This window comes from Oncorhynchus mykiss, chromosome 11 (assembly GCF_057628025.1).
Source record: "Oncorhynchus mykiss isolate SJ-2025 chromosome 11, ASM5762802v1, whole genome shotgun sequence".
Classification (NCBI taxonomy): domain Eukaryota; kingdom Metazoa; phylum Chordata; class Actinopteri; order Salmoniformes; family Salmonidae; genus Oncorhynchus; species Oncorhynchus mykiss.
The window spans coordinates 87,309,342-87,331,975 of NC_143032.1; the positions used below are offsets into that span (position 1 = coordinate 87,309,342).

Genomic DNA, 22,634 nt, shown 5'->3' on the forward strand with positions numbered 1-22,634 from the left:
TTCACTAAATAGGGAATAGGTGTTCATTTGTGACTTAACCTATTGCTTTCTGTCATCCACCCATGATTCACACTTTACAGTAGTTATTCATGTGTGATTATTCCTATTAGTACATTCAAATTAGTACAGTGTAATAACTAGGCCTTTAACATGTTGGACCTTAGTGGGTGGTTATAATGCTACATTTAACATGTTGGACCTTAAACTGGGTGGTTATAATGCTACATTTAACATGTTGGACCTTAGTGGGTGGTTATAATGCTACACTTAACATGTTGAACCTTAGTGGGTGGTTATAATGCTACATTTAACATGTTGGACCTTAGTGGGTGGTTATAATGCTACATTTAACATGTTGGACCTTAGTGGGTGGTTATAATGCTACATTTAACATGTTGGACCTTAAACTGGGTGGTTAAATAAAGGTCCAACTTGTTAAATGTTGCAATATAACCACCCACTAAGGTCCAACATGTTAAATGTAGCATTGTAACCACCCACTAAGGTCCAATATGTTAAGTGTAGCATTGTAACCACCCACTAAGGTCCAACATGTTAAATGTAGCATTATAACCACCCACTAAGGTCCAACTTGTTAAATGTAGCATTATAACCACCCAGTTTAAGGTCCAACTTGTAATCAGGGCATACAATTTACTTTTTCGTATACCAGCCACTGTGGCAGGTAGATTTTTTACCAGCCCAAATATTTTTCCCTCACTAAAATGACACCAATAAAACACAAAAACACTGACGAGCGTGCTTTGTATTGTTTCTTAAACAATACATGTATTACTAGTAAGAAGTCATGTGGTATATTGTTTAATTTTGTGACTTGTTACCAAAATATCACAGAGAGAAACATGTTTACCTGCCACTTTAAGGGCGGGAGGTTACCGTGGTAACGTCACTGGAGTCATGTTTGTGCCTGTGAGATTGAGTCTGACTAGTAGAAGCCTTGTCTTTTCTTCCCTAGCTGTTGAAAGTCAAACGTTAGAAGAAAAACAACCTAGCTTGTGAACAAAACAATGTGAATATTCAAGCAACACAACGACAAAGTCTCACTTCAGTAGACTTTCATTTCAAGTAAATTAGACCAACTTTTATGACTGTGCGCGCAGCACTTCTAAAAATGAATCTTTTAGTCAGCTCTTCATGTGAGCACAGTCCCCAGCCAGACAGTGTTGCAGCCAGGGTTGCCAGGTCTAGCTAAATTGTATCAGACAGTGTTGCAGCGAGGCTTGCCAGGTCTAGCTAAACTGTATTTTTAACGATGTAGTCTAAGAAGCTAAATTCGGTTTTCCATCAAAATAATAATTCTTGCGAGTTTAAGAATATGACACAAGAGAAAAGATAAGTCGCCCTTGTTAAACTCTCCAGATAATTTTCCATCAATGGATGTCGATTTAATTTGTTTTGACTGCTTTGAGTAAGCAATAAGGCCGGAGCAGGTGTGGTATATGGCCAATATACCACGGCTAAGGGCTGTTCTTTGGACATAGTCCTTAGCTGTGGTAGATTGGCCATACCCCACAAACCCCTGAGGTGCCTTCTTGCTATTATAAACTGGTTACTAACGTAATTATATCAGTATAAAGTATGTTTTTGTCATTCCTGTGGTACACGCCTGATATACCATGGCTGTCATCCAATCTGCATTCAGGGTTCAAACCAACCAGTTTATAATTGTAGATAAATCCTGTTTGTTCATGTGCAAACTGTAGATCAATCTGACAGGAGAGTTTAAGTGCTGAAAGTTGGACAGACGATCTCAATCTCTGAGCAAGAAACACTTGGACCAATTTTGGGCTATTTTCTGGAAATTGTGCCATTGTTATGTGCAAGATGTTGAGACAACAAACTATAAATGGCCTATTATTCGAGATTAGCTTGTTATTTGTCGCCGTTATATCAGTTCCAATGCGTTAATGTTTTATGGTAAACAGGAGTCTCCATAATGATATGTTAAATAGCCCTACCAACAACTGGTAAACAGTAGTCTCCATAATGACATGTTAAATAGCCCTAACTACAACTGGTAAATTTAGAAATAGCCCAAAACCCACAACCTGCGACCAATACATTTTCTCCGGCGACATCGTTTTCAAAATAGCCAGATTTGGCAGGAAAATTGTGAAAATGGCAACACTGGTTGCAGTGTGAGGCTATAGGATATATCGTTTTTGACTTTGTGCGATTAATTTACCAGCTATGAAACAAAACAGCAGAAACACTTTGAAAACAGCTACTGCAGCATTTATTTTACTATAAATGTGATCATATTTTTTTATTAACAAATGGCAGCGAAATGCTGGCACTGTGGAGCCCTGACCACTCGCCAATGTGGCTGATGAAGTAGAGCACTTACCCACCAATGCCAAAATCTACCTGCAGATGGCGGGTGTTAATGCTACATTTAACATGTTGGACCTTAGTGGGTGGTTATAATGCTACATTTAATATGTTGGACCTTAGTGGGTGGTTATAATGCTACATTTAATATGTTGGACCTTAGTGGGTGGTTATAATGCTACATTTAATATGTTGGACCTTAGTGGGTGGTTATAATGCTACATTTAACATGTTGGACCTTAGTGGGTGGTTATAATGCTACATTTAACATGTTGGACCTTAGTGGGTGGTTATAATGCTACATTTAACATGTTGGACCTTAGTGGGTGGTTATAATGCTACATTTAACATGTTGGACCTTAGTGGGTGGTTATAATGCTACATTTAACATGTTGGACCTTAGTGGGTGGTTATAATGCTACATTTAACATGTTGGACCTTAGTGGGTGGTTATAATGCTACATTTAACATGTTGGACCTTAGTGGGTGGTTATAATGCTACATTTAACATGTTGGACCTTAGTGGGTGGTTATAATGCTACATTTAACATGTTGAACCTTAGTGGGTGGTTATAATGCTACATTTAACATGTTGGACCTTAGTGGGTGGTTATAATGCTACATTTAACATGTTGGACCTTAGTGGGTGGTTATAATGCTACATTTAACATGTTGGACCTTAGTGGGTGGTTATAATGCTACATTTAACATGTTGGACCTTAGTGGGTGGTTATAATGCTACATTTAACATGTTGGACCTTAGTGGGTGGTTATAATGCTACATTTAACATGTTGAACCTTAGTGGGTGGTTATAATGCTACATTTAACATGTTGAACCTTAGTGGGTGGTTATAATGCTACATTTAACATGTTGGACCTTAGTGGGTGGTTATAATGCTACATTTAACATGTTGGACCTTAGTGGGTGGTTATAATGCTACATTTAACATGTTGAACCTTAGTGTGTGGTTATAATGCAACATTTAACATGTTGCACCTTAAACTGGGTGGTTATAATGCTACATTTAATATGTTGGACCTTAGTGGGTGGTTATAATGCTACATTTAACATGTTGGACCTTAGTGGGTGGTTATAATGCTACATTTAACATGTTGCACCTTAAACTGGGTGGTTATAATGCTACATTTAACATTAGGTGACCTGTAGTTGTTGTACAGGTATATTTCCTAAACAGGTTTGTGTATTTGCATGTAGCTTATATAGTGTTTCCTGTAGGCTTTCCCAGCCATACCAAGATGACATGGGACAGTTCTGTATTATAGGATGACATGGGACAGTTCTGTACTATAGGATGACATGGGACAGTTCTGTAATTATAGGATGACATGGGACAGTTCTGTACTATAGGATGACATGGGACAGTTCTGTACTATAGGATGACATGGGACAGTTCTGTACTATAGGATGACATGGGACAGTTCTGTACTATAGGATGACATGGGACAGTTCTGTACTATAGGATGACATGGGACAGTTCTGTACTATAGGATGACATGGGACAGTTCTGTACTATAGGATGACATGGGACAGTTCTGTACTATAGGATGACATGGGACAGTTCTGTACTATAGGATGACATGGGACAGTTCTGTAATTATAGGATGACATGGGACAGTTCTGTAATTATAGGATGACATGGGACAGTTCTGTAATTATAGGATGACATGGGACAGTTCTGTATTATAGGATGACATGGGACAGTTCTGTACTATAGGATGACATGGGACAGTTCTGTACTATAGGATGACATGGGACAGTTCTGTATTATAGGATGACATGGGACAGTTCTGTATTATAGGATGACATGGGACAGTTCTGTACTATAGGATGACATGGGACAGTTCTGTAATTATAGGATGACATGGGACAGTTCTGTAATTATAGGATGACATGGGACAGTTCTGTACTATAGGATGACATGGGACAGTTTTGTAATTATAGGATGACATGGGACAGTTCTGTACTATAGGATGACATGGGACAGTTCTGTATTATAGGATGACATGGGACAGTTCTGTACTATAGGATGACATGGGACAGTTCTGTACTATAGGATGACATGGGACAGTTCTGTATTATAGGATGATATGGGACAGTTCTGTACTATAGGATGACATGGGACAGTTCTGTACTATAGGATGACATGGGACAGTTCTGTACTATAGGATGACATGGGACAATTCTGTACTATAGGATGACATGGGACAGTTCTGTACTATAGGATGACATGGGACAGTTCTGTAATTATAGGATGACATGGGACAGTTCTGTACTATAGGATGACATGGGACAGTTCTGTACTATAGGATGACATGGGACAGTTCTGTACTATAGGATGACATGGGACAGTTCTGTACTATAGGATGACATGGGACAGTTCTGTACTATAGGATGACATGGGACAGTTCTGTATTATAGGATGACATGGGACAGTTCTGTACTATAGGATGACATGGGACAGTTCTGTATTATAGGATGACATGGGACAGTTCTGTACTATAGGATGACATGGGACAGTTCTGTACTATAGGATGACATGGGACAGTTCTGTACTATAGGATGACATGGGACAGTTCTGTACTATAGGATGACATGGGACAGTTCTGTACTATAGGATGACATGGGACAGTTCTGTACTATAGGATGACATGGGACAGTTCTGTACTATAGGATGACATGGGACAGTTCTGTATTATAGAATGACATGGGACAGTTCTGTACATCGTACCAAGGTCCTGTACTATGGTGGCGGTGTGATCATTGCCCCCCCCCCCCCCATCCCCCAGCCTGATACAATGTGAGGCAGATGGCCACAAAGCCTTATTATGCTGTGCTGATAGGAATTGTCAGTGACTTGGATCCATAACAGACGATGTAAATGAACACTGTTGATTGTATCAGACCTCCTTTATACAGGGCTTGGACGCATTTAAACATTTCAACAAGGAGTCATTTGGAAACCGTCCTTCTCCCACAAATGTTTTTTATGTGGCAGCAGTATTCTGTAACTGAGGTAGACAGCTGTGTGTCTGTATCCGTAGTGTGGCCAGACATTCATTGGTGGGTGTGCTTGCAGGAGGCGGGGGGGGGCTCTTCTTTGTCTACACCCATTCAGCGTTGTTCACACCCTCTTAAAAGCTTTAGCCCCACCCATCTCTTTAAGGGTTGATCTGAGCGTTCTGTCCAAACAACTGCAATCAAGCACCCAAGATAACTGGCTAATGTTGGCTAGTTTGCTAGCTACTTCCAGACACAAATGAGAGAACACCCCACCCTGACCATTTTACTCCCCCTAGCAGAGCTGGTTAGGCTGTTTTTATGTTATCCAGAGCGTTGGTGACTGTAACTGTGCTGCTGGCGCAATTTACACTTTTTTGCCAACGTTTACTGACACCGTCCATATTCAACGGGTGTTGAGTGTTTGTAAATTCATCAGTTATTCTGTGCTCTGGCACACTGAGGTGAGAGTGCTCTGATATCAGCGTAGATAACCAGAGAGAATTTACCAGCTACGTCTATCGACAGTTGTCCATCATGGATGGACGCTTCTCCCTTCCACGGATACCATGGTTGCCCTTAGTTTGAAGATGTAATCCAGAGACAGGTGTTTCCTCAATCTCCTTAGCTATCATACTCTAATTCCAGTGATTTCAAAACTCGGCCGTCCAGAAAGTGGAGAGCAACACTTATGCAGTTCTACTATGAGATACATAAAAAAAAAGCAGCATTAGACAGGATTACCTACACATACTGACCAGCTCCAATAGACAGAAGTGTTCTACATGGCAGACCAATCCGAACTCATCTCTCGACATGTCCAGCCCACTCATTATCTCAGCCAATCATGGTCAGCTGGAAGGTTGCAGACTTTTTCTGTGGCTTAACCAACTAGGCTCGTAATTTAACAATTTTATTCGTATTTACAGATGGCATACAAGTTTGTTATTAAGCCACATGAAAGTTCACATGTTACAGAAGGAATTTCTGCAAAAAAAACATATTTTGATTTAAAAAAGACAGTTTACTTTCAAATAGCTCTCCTGTGAAGTAGTGACCCTAGGGAAGTAGTTTCCTAGTTTCCTGAAATGAGTCACATTTTACCATGAGACTGAGAGAACATTTTGCTGTTTTAAAGCTAATTTCCTGCAATTCTATGCATTTTGCCATGGGGTGAAGGGGCTCCACGGAGATGCTGGTGTCACGTTCTGACCATCGTTCGTGTGTGTTTTCCTTGTTTTAGTGTTGGTCAGGACGTGAACTGGGTGGGCATTCTATGTTGGATGTCTTGTTTGTCTATTTCTATGTCCGGCCTGATATGGTTCTCAATCAGAGGCAGGTGTTAGTCATTGTCTCTGATTGGGAACCATATTTAGGTAGCCTGGGTTTCACTGTGTGTTTGTGGGTGATTGTCCTTAGTGTTAGTTTGCACCAGTTTAGGCTGTTTCGGTTTTCATTACGTTTATTATTTTGCACTGTTTGTATTTGGATTCATGTTGCTATAGTCACAATAAACATGAATCGCAATCTACACGCCGCATTTTGGTCCGACTCTACTCCACAACAAGAGAACCGTTACAGAATCACCCACCACAACAGGACCAAGCGGTGTGGTAATGGGCAAAGGAGAAAGCAGCAGCAGGAGCAGCGCGAGGAGGTATGGACATGGGAGGACGAATTAGACGGTAAAGGACCTTGGGCTCAGCCAGGAGAATATCGCCGTCCCAAGGAAGAACGGGAGGCGGCGAAAGCGGAGAGGCGCTGGTACGAGGAGGCAGCGCGGCGTCGTGGATGGAAGCCCGGGAGTCAGCCCCAAAAATTTCTTGGGGGGGGGCTAACAGGGAGTATGGCTACGCCAGGTAGGAGACCTGAGCCAACTTCCTGTGGTTACCGGGGGGCTAGAGAGACCGGGCAGGCACCGTGTTATGCTGTGGAGCGCACGGTGTCCCCAGTGCGGGTGCACAGCCCGGTGCGGTACATTCCAGCTCCGCGTATCGGCCGGGCTAGAGTGGGCATCGAGCCAAGTGCCATGAAGCCGGCTCTACGCATCTGGTCTCCAGTGCGTCTCCTTGGGCCGGCTTACATGGCACCAGCCTTGCGCACGGTGTCCCCGGTTCGCCTGCATAGCCCAGTGCGGGCTATTCCACCTCGCCGCACTGGCAGGGCGACCGGGACCATTCAACCGGGTAAGGTTGGGCAGGCTCGGTGCTCAAGAGCTCCAGTGCGCCTGCACGGCCCGGTCTATCCGTCACCACCTCCACACCCCAGCCCTCCGGTGGCAGCTCCCCGTACCAGGCTGTCTCTCCGGCCCATCCGTCCAGAGCCTTCCTCCTCTCCAGCGCTGCCGGAGCCTCCCGCCTGTCCGGCACCTCTGCCGGAGCCTCCCGCCTGTCCGGCGCCTCTGCCGGAGCCTCCCGCCTGTCCGGCGCCTCTGCCGGAGCCTCCCGCCTGTCCGGCGCCTCTGCCGGAGCCTCCCGCCTGTCCGGCGCCTCTGCCGGAGCCTCCCGCCTGTCCGGCGCCTCTGCCGGAGCTTCCCGTCTGCCCGGCGCCTCTGCCGGAGCTTCCCGTCTGCCCGGCGCCGTCGGAGCTTCCCGTCTGCCCAACGCCGCCAGTGCCGCCCGTCTGCCCAGCGCCGCCAGTGCCGCCCGTCTGCCCAGCGCCGCCAGTGCCGCCCGTCTGCCCAGCGCCGCCAGTGCCGCCCGTCTGCCCAGCGCCGCCAGTGCCGCCCGTCTGCCCAGCGCCGCCAGTGCCGCCCGTCTGCCCAGCGCCGCCAGTGCCGCCCGTCTGCCCAGCGCCGCCAGCGCCGCCCGTCTGCCAGGAGCCGCCAGTGCCGCCAGTCAGCCAGGGGCCTCCAGTGCCGCCAGTCAGCCAGGGGCCTCCAGATCTGCCAGTCGACCAGACTCTTCCAGATCTGCCAGTCGACCAGACTCTTCCAGATCTGCCAGTCGACCAGACTCTTCCAGATCTGCCAGTCGACCAGACTCTTCCAGATCTGCCAGTCGACCAGACTCTTCCAGATCTGCCAGTCGACCAGACTCTTCCAGATCTGCCAGTCGACCAGACTCTTCCAGATCTGCCAGTCGACCAGACTCTTCCAGATCTGCCAGTCGACCAGACTCTTCCAGATCTGCCAGTCGACCAGACTCTTCCAGATCTGCCAGTCGACCAGACTCTTCCAGATCTGCCAGTCGACCAGACTCTTCCAGATCTGCCAGTCGACCAGACTCTTCCAGATCTGCCAGTCGACCAGACTCTTCCAGATCTGCCAGTCGACCAGACTCTTCCAGATCTGCCAGTCGACCAGACTCTTCCAGATCTGCCAGTCAGCCAGGATCTGCCAGAACCGCCAGCCAGCCAGGATCTGCCGGATCTAACCACCTGCCTGAGCTTCCTCTCAGTGCTGTGCTACCCATCAGTCCCGAGCTACTTCTGTCCCGAGCTGTCCCTCTGTCTCGAGCTGACCCTCTGTCCCGAGCTGTCATTAAGAAGGGTCACCTATCTAGGGACGCTAAGGAGGTGGACTAAAACTGTTATGGAGTGGGGTCCACGTCCAGCGCCAGAGCCGCCACCGCGGACAGATGCCCACCCACACCCTCCCCCATAGGTTTAAGTTGTGCGTCCGGAGTCCGCACCTTGGAGGGGGGGTACTGTCACGTTCTGACCATCGTTCGTGTGTGTTTTCCTTGTTTTAGTGTTGGTCAGGACGTGAACTGGGTGGGCATTCTATGTTGGATGTCTTGTTTGTCTATTTCTATGTCCGGCCTGATATGGTTCTCAATCAGAGGCAGGTGTTAGTCATTGTCTCTGATTGGGAACCATATTTAGGTAGCCTGGGTTTCACTGTGTGTTTGTGGGTGATTGTCCTTAGTGTTAGTTTGCACCAGTTTAGGCTGTTTCGGTTTTCATTACGTTTATTATTTTGCACTGTTTGTATTTGGATTCATGTTGCTATAGTCACAATAAACATGGATCGCAATCTACACGCCGCATTTTGGTCCGACTCTACTCCACAACAAGAGAACCGTTACAGCTGGTCCATGTTGACTCCAATGATTCCCACAGTTGTGTCAAGTTGGCTGGCTGTCCTTTGGGTGGTGGGCCATTCTTGATACACACAGGAAATTGTTGAGCATGAAAAACCCAGCAGCGTTGCAGTTCTTGACACAAACCGGTGCGCCTGGTTCAAAGGCACTTAAATGTTTTGTCTTTCCCATTCACCCTCTGAATGGCACACAGACACAATCCATGTCTCAGTTGTCTGAAGGCTAAAAAAAATCCTTCTTTAACCTGTCACCTCCCAGTCATCTACACTGATTTTGAAGTGGATTTAGTGACCTCAATAAGGGATCATAGCTTTCACCTGGATTCACCTGGTCAGTCTATCATGGAAAGAGCAGGTGTACTTAATGTTTTGTCCAGTCAGTATAGGTGTGTTGACTGTAATAAAGGCACCGGAGGATGAGTTGTCGTGTTTGCTAATTGAATAGGCAGTGGCATGGTGAATGTAGCCATAGAAGCACACATACAGTATGCCTCAATGCAGTCATATTCCTGGCTTATTGGGGTAAACTTTCAGTTCCTTTTTCTGGCCACCCATCCCATGAGAGTGAATTTCATTCCAGTGCACTGCTAGCTATGCATTCTGATGGTGTTTAGACAAATTATGTCCCATCTGGAACACAACTCGGCTGGTCTCTATTTGTAGATTATGTTAGCGTTTGGACTATCCACAGGGTGTAATTTTTAGATTTTCCCAGTGGTCAAAAAGTTCAGTTCCATCTCTTCATAATATCTCTTCCTGACAAGGAGCTATTACCTTTGATGCAATGATGAAAAGCTGTTAGTAGTCTGTATGTACCATACCTCCGTTAGTAGTCTGTATGTACCATATCTACGTTAGTAGTCTGTATGTACCATAACTATGTTAGTAGTCTGTACCATAACTCCATTAATTCTCTGTACCATAACTCTGTTAGTAGTCTGTACCATAACTCCATTAATTCTCTGTACCATAACTCCATTAATTCTCTGTACCATAACTCCATTAGTAGTCTGTACCATTACTCCATTAGTAGTCTGTACCATAACTCCGTTAGTAGTCTGTACCATAACTCCGTTAGTCTGTACCATAACTCCGTTAGTCTGTACCATAACTCCGTTAGTAGTCTGTACCATAACTCCGTTAGTAGTCTGTACCATAACTCCGTTAGTAGTCTGTACCATAACTCTGTTAGTAGTCTGTACCATAACTATGTTAGTAGTCTGTACCATAACTCTGTTAGTAGTCTGTACCATAACTCTGTTAGTAGTCTGTACCATAACTCTGTTAGTAGTCTGTACCATAACTCTGTTAGTAGTCTGTACCATAACTCTGTTAGTAGTCTGTACCATAACTCTGTTAGTAGTCTGTACCATAACTCTGTTAGTAGTCTGTACCATAACTCTGTTAGTAGTCTGTACCATAACTCTGTTAGTAGTCTGTACCATAACTCTGTTAGTAGTCTGTACCATAACTCTGTTAGTAGTCTGTACCATAACTCTGATAGTAGTCTGTACCATAACTCTGTTAGTAGTCTGTACCATAACTCTGTTAGTAGTCTGTACCATAACTCTGTTAGTAGTCTGTACCATAACTCCGTTAGTAGTCTGTACCATAACTCTGTTAGTAGTCTGTACCATAACTCTGTTAGTAGTCTGTACCATAACTCTGATAGTAGTCTGTACCATAACTCTGTTAGTAGTCTGTACCATAACTCTGTTAGTAGTCTGTACCATAACTCCGTTAGTAGTCTGTACCATAACTCTGTTAGTAGTCTGTACGTACCATAACTCCGTTAGTAGTCTGTACGTACCATAACTCCGTTAGGAGTCTGTGCGTACCATAACTCCGTTAGGAGTCTGTCTGTACCATAACTCTGTTAGTAGTCTGTACGTACCATAACTCCATTAGTAGTCTGTACCAGTCTGTATGTACCATATCTACATTATTAGTCTGTATGTACCATAACTCCGTTAGTAGTCTGTACCATAACTCCGTTAGTAGTTTGTACCAGTCTGTATGTTCCATATCTACATTATTAGTCTGTATGTACCATAACTATGTTAGTAGTCTGTATGTACCATACCTCCGTTAGTAGTCTGTATGTACCATAACCCCATTAGTAGTCTGTATGTACCATATATACGTTGGTAGTCTGTATGTACCATAACTCCATTAGTAGTAGTCTGTACCGTAACTCCATTAGTAGTATGTATGTACCATAACTCCATTAGTAGTCTGTATGTACCATCACTCCATTAGTAGTCTGTATGTACCATAACTCTGTTAGTAGTCTGTATGTACCATAACTCCGTTAGTAGTCTGTATGTACCATAACTCCATTAGTAGTCTGTATGTACCATAACTTCATGAGTAGTCTGTACCGTATCTCCATTAGTAGTATGTATGTGCCATAACTCCGTTAGTAGTCTGTACCATAACTCCGTTAGTCGTCTGTACCATAACTCTGTTAGTAGTCTATATTTACCATGACTCCATTCGTAGTATGTATGAACCATAACTTCATGAGTAGTCTGTACCGTATTGCCATTAGTAGTCTGTATGTACCATAACTCTGTTAGTAGTCTGTACCATAACTCCGTTAGTAGTCTGTACGTACCATAACTCCATTAGTAGCCCATAGCATAACTCTGTTAGTAGTCTGTACCATAACTATGTTAGTAGTCTGTATGTACCATAACTTCATGAGTAGTCTGTACCATATCTCCATTAGTAGTCTGTATGTACCATAACTCTGTTAGTAGTCTGTGCGTACCATAACTCCATTAGGAGTCTGTGCGTACCATAACTCCATTAGGAGTCTGTGCGTACCATAACTCCATTAGGAGTCTGTGCGTACCATAACTCCATTAGGAGTCTGTGCGTACCATAACTCCATTAGTAGTCTGTACCAGTCTGTATGTACCATATCTACATTATTAGTCTGTATGTACCATATCTCCATTAGGAGTCTGTCTGTACCATAACTCTGTTAGTATTCTGTATGTACCATAAATCTTTTAGTAGTCTGTATGTACCATGACTCCATCAGTAGTCTGTACGTACCATAACTCCATTAGTAGTCTGTACCAGTCTGTATGTACCATATCTACATTATTAGTCTGTATGTACCATATCTCCATTAGTAGTCTGTACCATAACTCCGTTAGTAGTTTGTACCAGTCTGTATGTTCCATATCTACATTATTAGTCTGTATGTACCATAACTCTGTTAGTAGTCTGTATGTACCATAACCCCATTAGTAGTCTGTATGTACCATATCTACGTTGGTAGTCTGTATGTACCATAACTCTGTTAGTAGTCTGTACCATAACTCCGTTAGTAGTCTGTACCATAACTCCGTTAGTAGTCTGTACCATAACTCCATTAATAGTCTGTACCATAACTCCATTAGTAGTCTATACCTTATCTCCATTAGTAGTAGTCTGTACCATAACTCCATTAATTCTCTGTACCGTAACTCCATTAGTAGTCTGTATGTACAATAACTCCATTAGTAGTCTGTATGTACCATAACTCCATTAGTAGTCTGTATGTACCATAACTCCATTAGTAGTCTGTATGTACCATAACTCCATTAGTAGTCTGTACGTACCATAACTCCATTAGTAGTCTGTACCATAACTCCATTAGTAGCCCATACCATAACTATGTTAGTAGTCTGTACCATAACTCTGTTAGTAGTCTGTATGTACCATACATCCGTCAGTAGTCTGTATGTACCATGCCTCCATCAGTAGTCTGTACGTACCATAACTCCATTAGTAGTCTGTACCAGTCTGTATGTACCACATCTACATTATTCGTCTGTATGTACCATATCTCCATTAGTAGTCTGTACCATAACTCCGTTAGTAGTTTGTACCATTCTGTATGTTCCATATCTACATTATTATTCTGTATGTACCATAACTCTGTTAGTAGTCTGTACCATAACTCTGTTAGTAGTATATGTACCATAACTCCATTAGTAGTCTGTATGTACCATAACTTCATGAGTAGTCTGTACCATATCTCCATTAGGAGTCTGTGCGTACCATAACTCCATTAGGAGTCTGTATGTACCATAACTCCATTAGTAGTCTGTATGTACCATAACTCCATTAGTAGTCTGTATGTACCATAACTCCATTAGTAGTCTGTATGTACCATAACTCCATTAGTAGTCTGTATGTACCATAATTCCATTAGTAGTCTGTGCGTACTATAACTCCATTAGTAGTCTGTATGTACCATAACCCTGTTAGTAGTCTGTATGTACCATAAATCCGTCAGTAGTCTGTATGTACCATGACTCCATCAGTAGTCTGTACGTACCATAACTCCATTAGTAGTCTGTACCAGTCTGTATGTACCACATCTACATTATTCGTCTGTATGTACCATATCTCCATTAGTAGTCTGTACCATAACTCCGTTAGTAGTTTGTACCATTCTGTATGTTCCATATCTACATTATTATTCTGTATGTACCATAACTCTGTTAGTAGTCTGTACCATAACTCTGTTAGTAGTCTGTATGTACCATAACTCCATTAGTAGTCTGTATGTACCATAACTCCATTAGTAGTATATGTACCATAACTCCATTAGTAGTATATGTACCATAACTCCTTTAGTAGTCTGTATGTACCATAACTCCATTAGTAGTATATGTACCATAACTCCATTAGTAGTCTGTATGTACCATAACTTAATGAGTAGTCTGTACCATATCTCCATTAGGAGTCTGTGCGTACCATAACTCCATTAGGAGTCTGTATGTACCATAACTCCATTAGTAGTCTGTATGTACCATAACTCCATTAGTAGTCTGTATGTACCATAACTCCATTAGTAGTCTGTATGTACCATAACTCCATTAGTAGTCTGTATGTACCATAATTCCATTAGTAGTCTGTGCGTACCATAACTCCATTAGTAGTCTGTATGTACCATAACTCCATTAGTAGTCTGTATGTACCATAATTCCATTAGTAGTCTGTGCGTACTATAACTCCATTAGTAGTCTGTATGTACCATAACCCTGTTAGTAGTCTGTATGTACCATAAATCCGTCAGTAGTCTGTATGTACCATGACTCCATCAGTAGTCTGTACGTACCATAACTCCATTAGTAGTCTGTACCAGTCTGTATGTACCACATCTACATTATTCGTCTGTATGTACCATATCTCCATTAGTAGTCTGTACCATAACTCCGTTAGTAGTTTGTACCATTCTGTATGTTCCATATCTACATTATTATTCTGTATGTACCATAACTCTGTTAGTAGTCTGTACCATAACTCTGTTAGTAGTCTGTATGTACCATAACCCCATTAGTAGTCTGTATGTACCATAAATCCGTTAGTAGTCTGTATGTACCATAAATCCGTTAGTAGTCTGTGTTCCATATCTACATTATTAGTCTGTATGTACCATAACTCCATTACTGGTCTGTACCATAACTCCATTAATTCTCTGTACCATAACTCTGTTAGTAGTCTGTACCATAACTCCATTAGTAGTCTGTATGTACCATAACTCTGTTAGTAGTCTGTACCATAACTCCATTAGTAGTATATGTACCATATCTCCATTAGTGGTCTGTACCATATCTCCATTAGTAGTCTGTATGTACCATAACTCCATTAGTAGTATATGTACCATAACTCCATTAGTAGTCTGTATGTACCATAACTCCATTAGGAGTCTGTGCGTACCATAACTCCATTAGGAGTCTGTGCGTACCATAACTCCATTAGGAGTCTGTATGTACCATAACCCCATTAGGAGTCTGTATGTACCATAACTCCATTAGTAGTCTGTATGTACCATAAATCCGTCAGTAGTCTGTATGTACCATGACTCCATCAGTAGTCTGTATGTACCATAACTCCATTAGTAGTATGTTTTTACCATAACTCCATTCGTAGTATGTATGAACCATAACTCCATTAGTAGCCCATACACACTACTAATGGAGTTATGGTATGTACCATAACTCCATTAGTAGTCCGTGCGTACCATAACTCCATTAGTAGTCTGTCTGTACCATAACTCTGTTAGTAGTCTGTATGTACCATGACTCCATCAGTAGTCTGTACGTACCATAACTCCTTTAGTAGTCTGTACGTACCATAACTCCATTATTAGTCTGTACCAGTCTGTATGTACCATATCTACATTAGGAGTCTGTATGTACCATAACTCTGTTAGTAGTCTGTACCATACTCCATTAGTAGCATATATGTACCATAACTCCACTAGTAGTATGTATGTACCATAATTCCATTAGTAGTATATATGTACCATAACTCCATTAGTAGTACGTGTGTACCATAACTCCATTAGTAGTCTGTATGTACCATAGCACCATTAGTAGTCTGTATGTACCATAACTCCATTAGCAGTCTGTATGTACCATTATGTACCATAACTCCATTAGTAGTATGTGCTACCCCAGGAAGAGTAGCTGCTGCCTTGGCAGGATCTAATGGGGATCCTTGATAAAAATTGAAAGGTACATTTTGTGTGTGTGGGTCATCAACATTACATGGGTGTTTTCCACTGAAACACAGACAGGGGCTTTGTCACTAAACTGGTGCAGGGAGACACTGATGTTGGTTGGTACAACACACACACACACACACACACTTTTACTGAAGGTGTCTTTTTTTATGAACGTGTTTTGTTTTCATGTAATATTGTGTATAATAACATGTATTTTCATGTGTTTATTGTATTTTGATGTGTAATGTGGTGCCAGACACAGTCACAGTGTCTGTCACAGTGGTCAGGTATTCTGCCACTGTGTACTCTCTGTTTAGGGCCAAATAGCATTCTACTTTGCTCTGTTTTTTTGGTTAAATCTTTCCAATGTGTCAAGTTATTATATTTTTCTTTCTCATGATTCGGTCTGATTGTGTTGCTGGGGCTCTGTGGGGTCTGTTTGTGTTCGTGAACGGAGCACCAGTGTAACGATGTGCGCTGAGAGTCGGGAAGCAAGTACAGGGAGTGAATATTTAATCACATAAATGGAATATAACACAAACATGAAACACTAACAGCATATGAATCTGAAACAATAAGGCCTGGGGAAGGAATTTAAGGGTGTGACATAAATAGGGCAGGTAATCAAGGAAGTGATGGAGTCCAGGTGACAGTCGTGAAGAGGGCACGACAAAACCTATTCCCCCTCAGGAGACTGAAAAGATTTGGCATGGGTCCTCAGATCCTCAAAAGGATTTATACAGCTGCACCATCGAGAGCATCCTGACTGGTTGCATCCCTGCCTGGTATGGCAACTGCTCGGCCTCCAACCGCAAGGCGCTACAGAGGGTAGTGCATACGACCCAGTACATCACCAGGGCCAAGCTTCCTGCCATCCAGGACCTCTATACCAGGCTGTGTCAGAGGAAGGCCCTAAAAATTGTCAACGACCCCAGCCACCCTAGTCATAGACTGTTCTCTCTGATACCACACGGCAAGCGTTACCGGAGCACCAAGTCTAGGTCCAAGAGGCTTCTAAACAGCGTCTACCCCCAAGCTATAAGACTCCTGAACATCTAATCAAATGGCTACCCAGACTATTTGCATTGCCCCCCCCCCCCCCCCCTTCTACGCTGCTGCTACTCTCTGTTATTATCTATGCATAGTCACTTGAATAACTCTACCAACATGTACATATTACCTCGATTACCGGTGCCCCGGACATTGACTCTGTACCGGTACCACCTGTTTTTAGCCTCGCTATTGTTATTTACAGTCTAACTACACAGTGTTAATATTAAATCAAATTGAATTTGTCACATGCACCAAATACAACAGGTCTAGCTAGACCTTACAGTGAAATGCTTACTTACAAGCCCTCAGCCAACGATGCAGTTTTAGAAAATACAATTAAAAAAAAAAAAGTAAGAGATGAGAATTATTTGTTATTCTCATCTCTTACTTTAAAAAAATGGTATGTGTGTATACAGTAGCTGGAGCCTTATATGGAAGTGCTAGTGCGTTCAACTTCAGAGTTTTGATGAAGCAATAAAAGCCTATATTTAACCAGGAAGTGTTTTCTTTAGGAGATCAAAGGCCTGGCAAAATGTTAAGCAACTTGTTAAATCTCCACTGCCTGGATTAACCAGATTTATAGTCACAATGAGGTCTGGGGTGGATTCAACAACTGATGTTGTTAACGTTGGGCTAGGTCTAGAATGGATACTACTACTGTATTACTGCTAGGTTTAGAATGGATACTACTACTGTATAACTGCTAATGTCTAAAATGGATACTACTACTGTATTACTGCTAGGTTTAGAATGTTTTCAGTCATTGTTATTATTGCCGTATTCTGGTTAGCGTGTCAATGAGACAGACTGTAGCAAACCAGGTTTTGTGTTCGTATTGAAATTTTCTGGTCCTTCATAATACTGGATCAGTGTGATGTGATCAGGGCCTGAGGCAGATAGACTATATACCCCAGTAATAACCCCAGAGTAATATAGTAATAACCCCAGAGTAATAGAGTAATAACCCCAGAGTAATAGAGTAATAACCCCAGAGTAATAGAGTAATAACCCCAGAGTAATAGAGTAATAACCCCAGAGTAATAGAGTAATAACCCCAGAGTAATAGAGTAATAACCCCAGAGTAATAGAGTAATAACCCCAGAGTAATAGAGTAATAACCCCAGAGTAATAGAGTAATAACCCCCAGAGTAATAGAGTAATAACCCCCAGAGTAATAGAGTAATAACCCCAGAGTAATAGAGTAATAACCCCAGAGTAATAGAGTAATAACCCCAGAGTAATAGAGCAATAACCCCAGAGTAATAGAGCAACAACCCCAGAGTAATACAATAGTAACAGCCCCAGAGTAATACAATAGTAACATCCCCAGAGTAATACAATAGTAACAGCCCCAGAGTAATACAATAGTAACAACCCCAGAGTAATACAATAGTAACAGCCCCAGAGTAATACAATAGTAACATCCCCAGAGTAATACAATAGTAACAACCCCAGAGTAACAGAGTAATACCCCCAGAGTAATACAATAGTAACAGCCCCAGAGTAATACCCCCAGAGTAATACAATAGTAACAGCCCCAGAGTAATACAATAGTAACAACCCCAGAGTAACAGAGTAATACCCCCAGAGTAATACAATAGTAACAACCCCAGAGTAATACAATAGTAACAACCCCAGAGTAACAGAGTAATACCCCCAGAGTAATACAATAGTAACAGCCCCAGAGTAATACAATAGTAACAGCCCCAGAGTAATACAATAGTAACATCCCCAGAGTAATACAATAGTAACAGCCCCAGAGTAATACAATAGTAACAGCCCCAGAGTAATACAATAGTAACATCCCCAGAGTAATACAATAGTAACAACCCCAGAGTAATACAATAGTAACAACCCCAGAGTAACAGAGTAATACCCCCAGAGTAATACAATAGTAACAACCCCAGAGTAATACAATAGTAACAGCCCCAGAGTAATACAATAGTAACAACCCCAGAGTAATACAATAGTAACAACCCCAGAGTAATACAATAGTAACAACCCCAGAGTAATACAATAGTAACAACCCCAGAGTAACAGAGTAATACCCCCAGAGTAATACAATAGTAACAGCCCCAGAGTAATACAATAGTAACAGCCCCAGAGTAATACAATAGTAACAACCCCAGAGTAATACAATAGTAACATCCCCAGAGTAATACAATAGTAACAGCCCCAGAGTAATACAATAGTAACAACCCCAGAGTAATACAATAGTAACAACCCCAGAGTAATACAATAGTAACAGCCCCAGAGTAATACAATAGTAACAGCCCCAGAGTAACAGAGTAATACCCCCAGAGTAATACAATAGTAACAGCCCCAGAGTAATACAATAGTAACAGCCCCAGAGTAACAGAGTAATACCCCCAGAGTAATACAATAGTAACAGCCCCAGAGTAATACAATAGTAACAACCCCAGAGTAATACAATAGTAACAACCCCAGAGTAATACAATAGTAACAACCCCAGAGTAACAGAGTAATACCCCCAGAGTAATACAATAGTAACAGCCCCAGAGTAATACAATAGTAACAACCCCAGAGTAATACAATAGTAACAACCCCAGAGTAATACAATAGTAACAACCCCAGAGTAACAGAGTAATACCCCCAGAGTAATACAATAGTAACAGCCCCAGAGTAATACAATAGTAACAACCCCAGAGTAATACAATAGTAACAACCCCAGAGTAATACAATAGTAACAGCCCCAGAGTAATACAATAGTAACAACCCCAGAGTAATACAATAGTAACAACCCCAGAGTAATACAATAGTAACAGCCCCAGAGTAATATCGTAATAACCCTGGGTAACAGTAATAACCCCAGAGTAATAGAGTAATAACCCCAGAGTAATAGAGTAATAACCCCCAGAGTAATAGAGTAATAACCCCCAGAGTAATAGAGTAATAACCCCAGAGTAATAGAGTAATAACCCCAGAGTAATAGAGTAATAACCCTGGGTAACAGTAATAACCCCAGAGTAACACCATAGCAACAACCCCAGGGTAATATAGCAATAACCCCAGAGTTATACACATACCTCAGAGTATTATAATAGACTGAAGTGTAGAGCTTGAGAACTAAACCAGTGTTTCCCAAACTATATATAGAAGGCCAGCATCCCAGAGTTGCCTCTTCACTGTTGATGAGACTGGTGTTTTGTGGGTACTATTTCATGAAGCTGCCAATTGAGGGCTTGTGAGGCATTTGTTTCTCATACTAGACATTCTAATGTACTTGTCCTCTTGCTCGGTTGTGCCCCGAGGCTTCCCACTCCTCTTTCTATTCTGGGTAGAGCCGGTTTGCACTGTTCTGTGATGATATCATTTAAGAATAAAATACCCTTTTCAAACAAACATTTTTCCCATAAATACAGGTATTATATCAACCTGCACATTTGAGTTCAGCCATAATATTTGTTCTCTCTTTTCAGGGGGATGAAATTGAAATTGTAGCCAGCTCTGCAATGTTTGTTTGAAAAAGAGATACTTTGAAAAAATTATCATTTGCAATTAATCGAAAATGAGACATGGCAATCGGCAAAAAGGCCATTTTTTAAAAATGGATGAGCTTTTCTTAGTAATCTATTTGCGAACCATTTTAGGGTTCAAGTAACACTTTTGAATAAGTGAAGCTTTTAGAGAGAGGTTTAGTGCTTTTATATTTAATAATCTCAACCCACCAAATTCATATACATTATACACATAGGCACGTTTTATCTTGTTTGGTTTAGCGTCCCAGATAAAGATAAATATTTTTTGCTCATATGATTTGACAAACAAATCATCTGGAGTAGGCAGCGCCGTAAGTAAGTCAGTAAACTGAGATACGACTAAGGAGTTAATCAGGGCAATTTTTCCATAAATAGACAGGTATTTACCTCTCCATGGTTGCAGGATCTTGTCTACTTTTACAATTTTTCTATTGAAATTCATTGTGGAGAGCTTATTATATTTTTGTGATATGAATACAGAGTATGTCTACTTCACCATCAGACCATTTTATAAGTAAACTGCAAGGTAATGTAAAAGTTGTATTTTGTAAGGATCCAATACATAATATTGTACACTTATCATAATTAGGTTTTAGTCCAGAGAGTACATAAAAGTTATCTAGATCTTTAATGAGACATTGCAGGGATCTAGCTTGCGGACTTAATATACAACTTGAGTCATTGGCATACATGAACTCCTTTGTTTTAAAGCCTTGGATTTCTAATCCTCTAATGTTGTTATTGGATCTGATTTTAATAGCTAGCAGTTCGATGGCCATAATGAATAGATATGGTGACAGCGGACACCCTCGTTTAACTCCTCTTGACAATTTAAAACTCTCCGAGAAGTAGCCGTTATTTACTATTTTACACATGGGGTTGCTATATATTATTTTTACCCATTTTATAAGAGAATCACCTCAATTGAAAATATCCAGTCTTACTTTATCAAATGCCTTTTCAAAATCTGCTATAAATACCAGGCCTGGCTTAGATGTTTCTTATTGTTCTGTTAGTTGTCGTATTTTATATCCAATGTATCGTCCATGTAAAAAACTGTTTGATCAGGATGAACAATACCTGGTAAAACCCTTTTAATTCTGAGTGCTCTGCATTTTGCTAGTATTTTTGCATCACAACATTGAAGTGTAAGGGGCCTCCAGTTTTTTAGATAGACAGGGTTTTTATATTTGCCACCTGGGTCTTGTTCTAATAATAGAGAAATCAGACCTTCCTGCTGAGTACCTGACAGACTACCATTTTCTATAGGACAAGTTAAAACAATCTAACAATGGAGCTTTTAGTATATCAAAAAAGGCTTGATACAGTGCCTTGCGAAAGTATTCGGCCCCCTTGAACCTTTTGCCACATTTCAGGCTTCAAACATAAAGATATAAAACTGAATTTTTTTTGTGAAGAATCAACAACAAGTGGGACACAATCATGAAGTGGAACGACATTTATTGGATATTTCAAACTTTTTTAACAAATCAAAAACTGAAAAATTGGGCGTGCAAAATGAGGTTACATTATTTTGTCTTTGTTAAAAATAAGGTGTCCTCCAGTAAAGTTTGATTAAATTTCCAATATCCCCGTCCATGTGGAAAATCTATGAGTTATGTGAAGACCAATTAGATGATGATCGCATTCTGTCTCCTATTAACTTTTTTAACCTTTGATGAAAGAGACAAAGTAGTCAAGACGACTAGCTTGATTAAGTCTCCTCCGTCTATCTCACTAGGTCAGGGTTTTTTAGTCTCCAACTATCCACTATTTCTAATGTGTCCATAATATTTGTGATTTCCTTAAGGGCACGGTGGTGATAGTTTGTAGAGGGATTACCTTAAGGGCACGGTGATGATAGTTTGTAGAGGGATTACCTTTATGGTCCATTGAGGTACTTAACACTGTGTTATAGTCTCCTTCCATAACGATTTGATCATTTGTTGCCTGTAAGTTCGATAAATTGGTATAAATGTATTCAAAGAAGTATGGATCATCCTGATTTGGACCATATAGATTAATGAGCCAAATCTCTTTTTCTTCCAATTTCATATTCAAAAGGATCCACCTTCCTTGCTGACTATTTGCACATTCAGATCGACATTTTTGTTAATTAATATCATCACATTTGAGTTCCTTTGTCCATGACA

The 22,634-nt window shown here is 41.5% G+C and overlaps 1 protein-coding gene across 2 annotated transcripts in view; it reads left to right on the forward strand.

The window, feature by feature from the left end:
* Positions 1 to 22,634, forward strand: part of kank1a (KN motif and ankyrin repeat domains 1a) — a 175,300-nt gene that overhangs the window by 1,189 nt on the left and 151,477 nt on the right. The gene's annotated exons all lie outside the window — the stretch shown is intronic.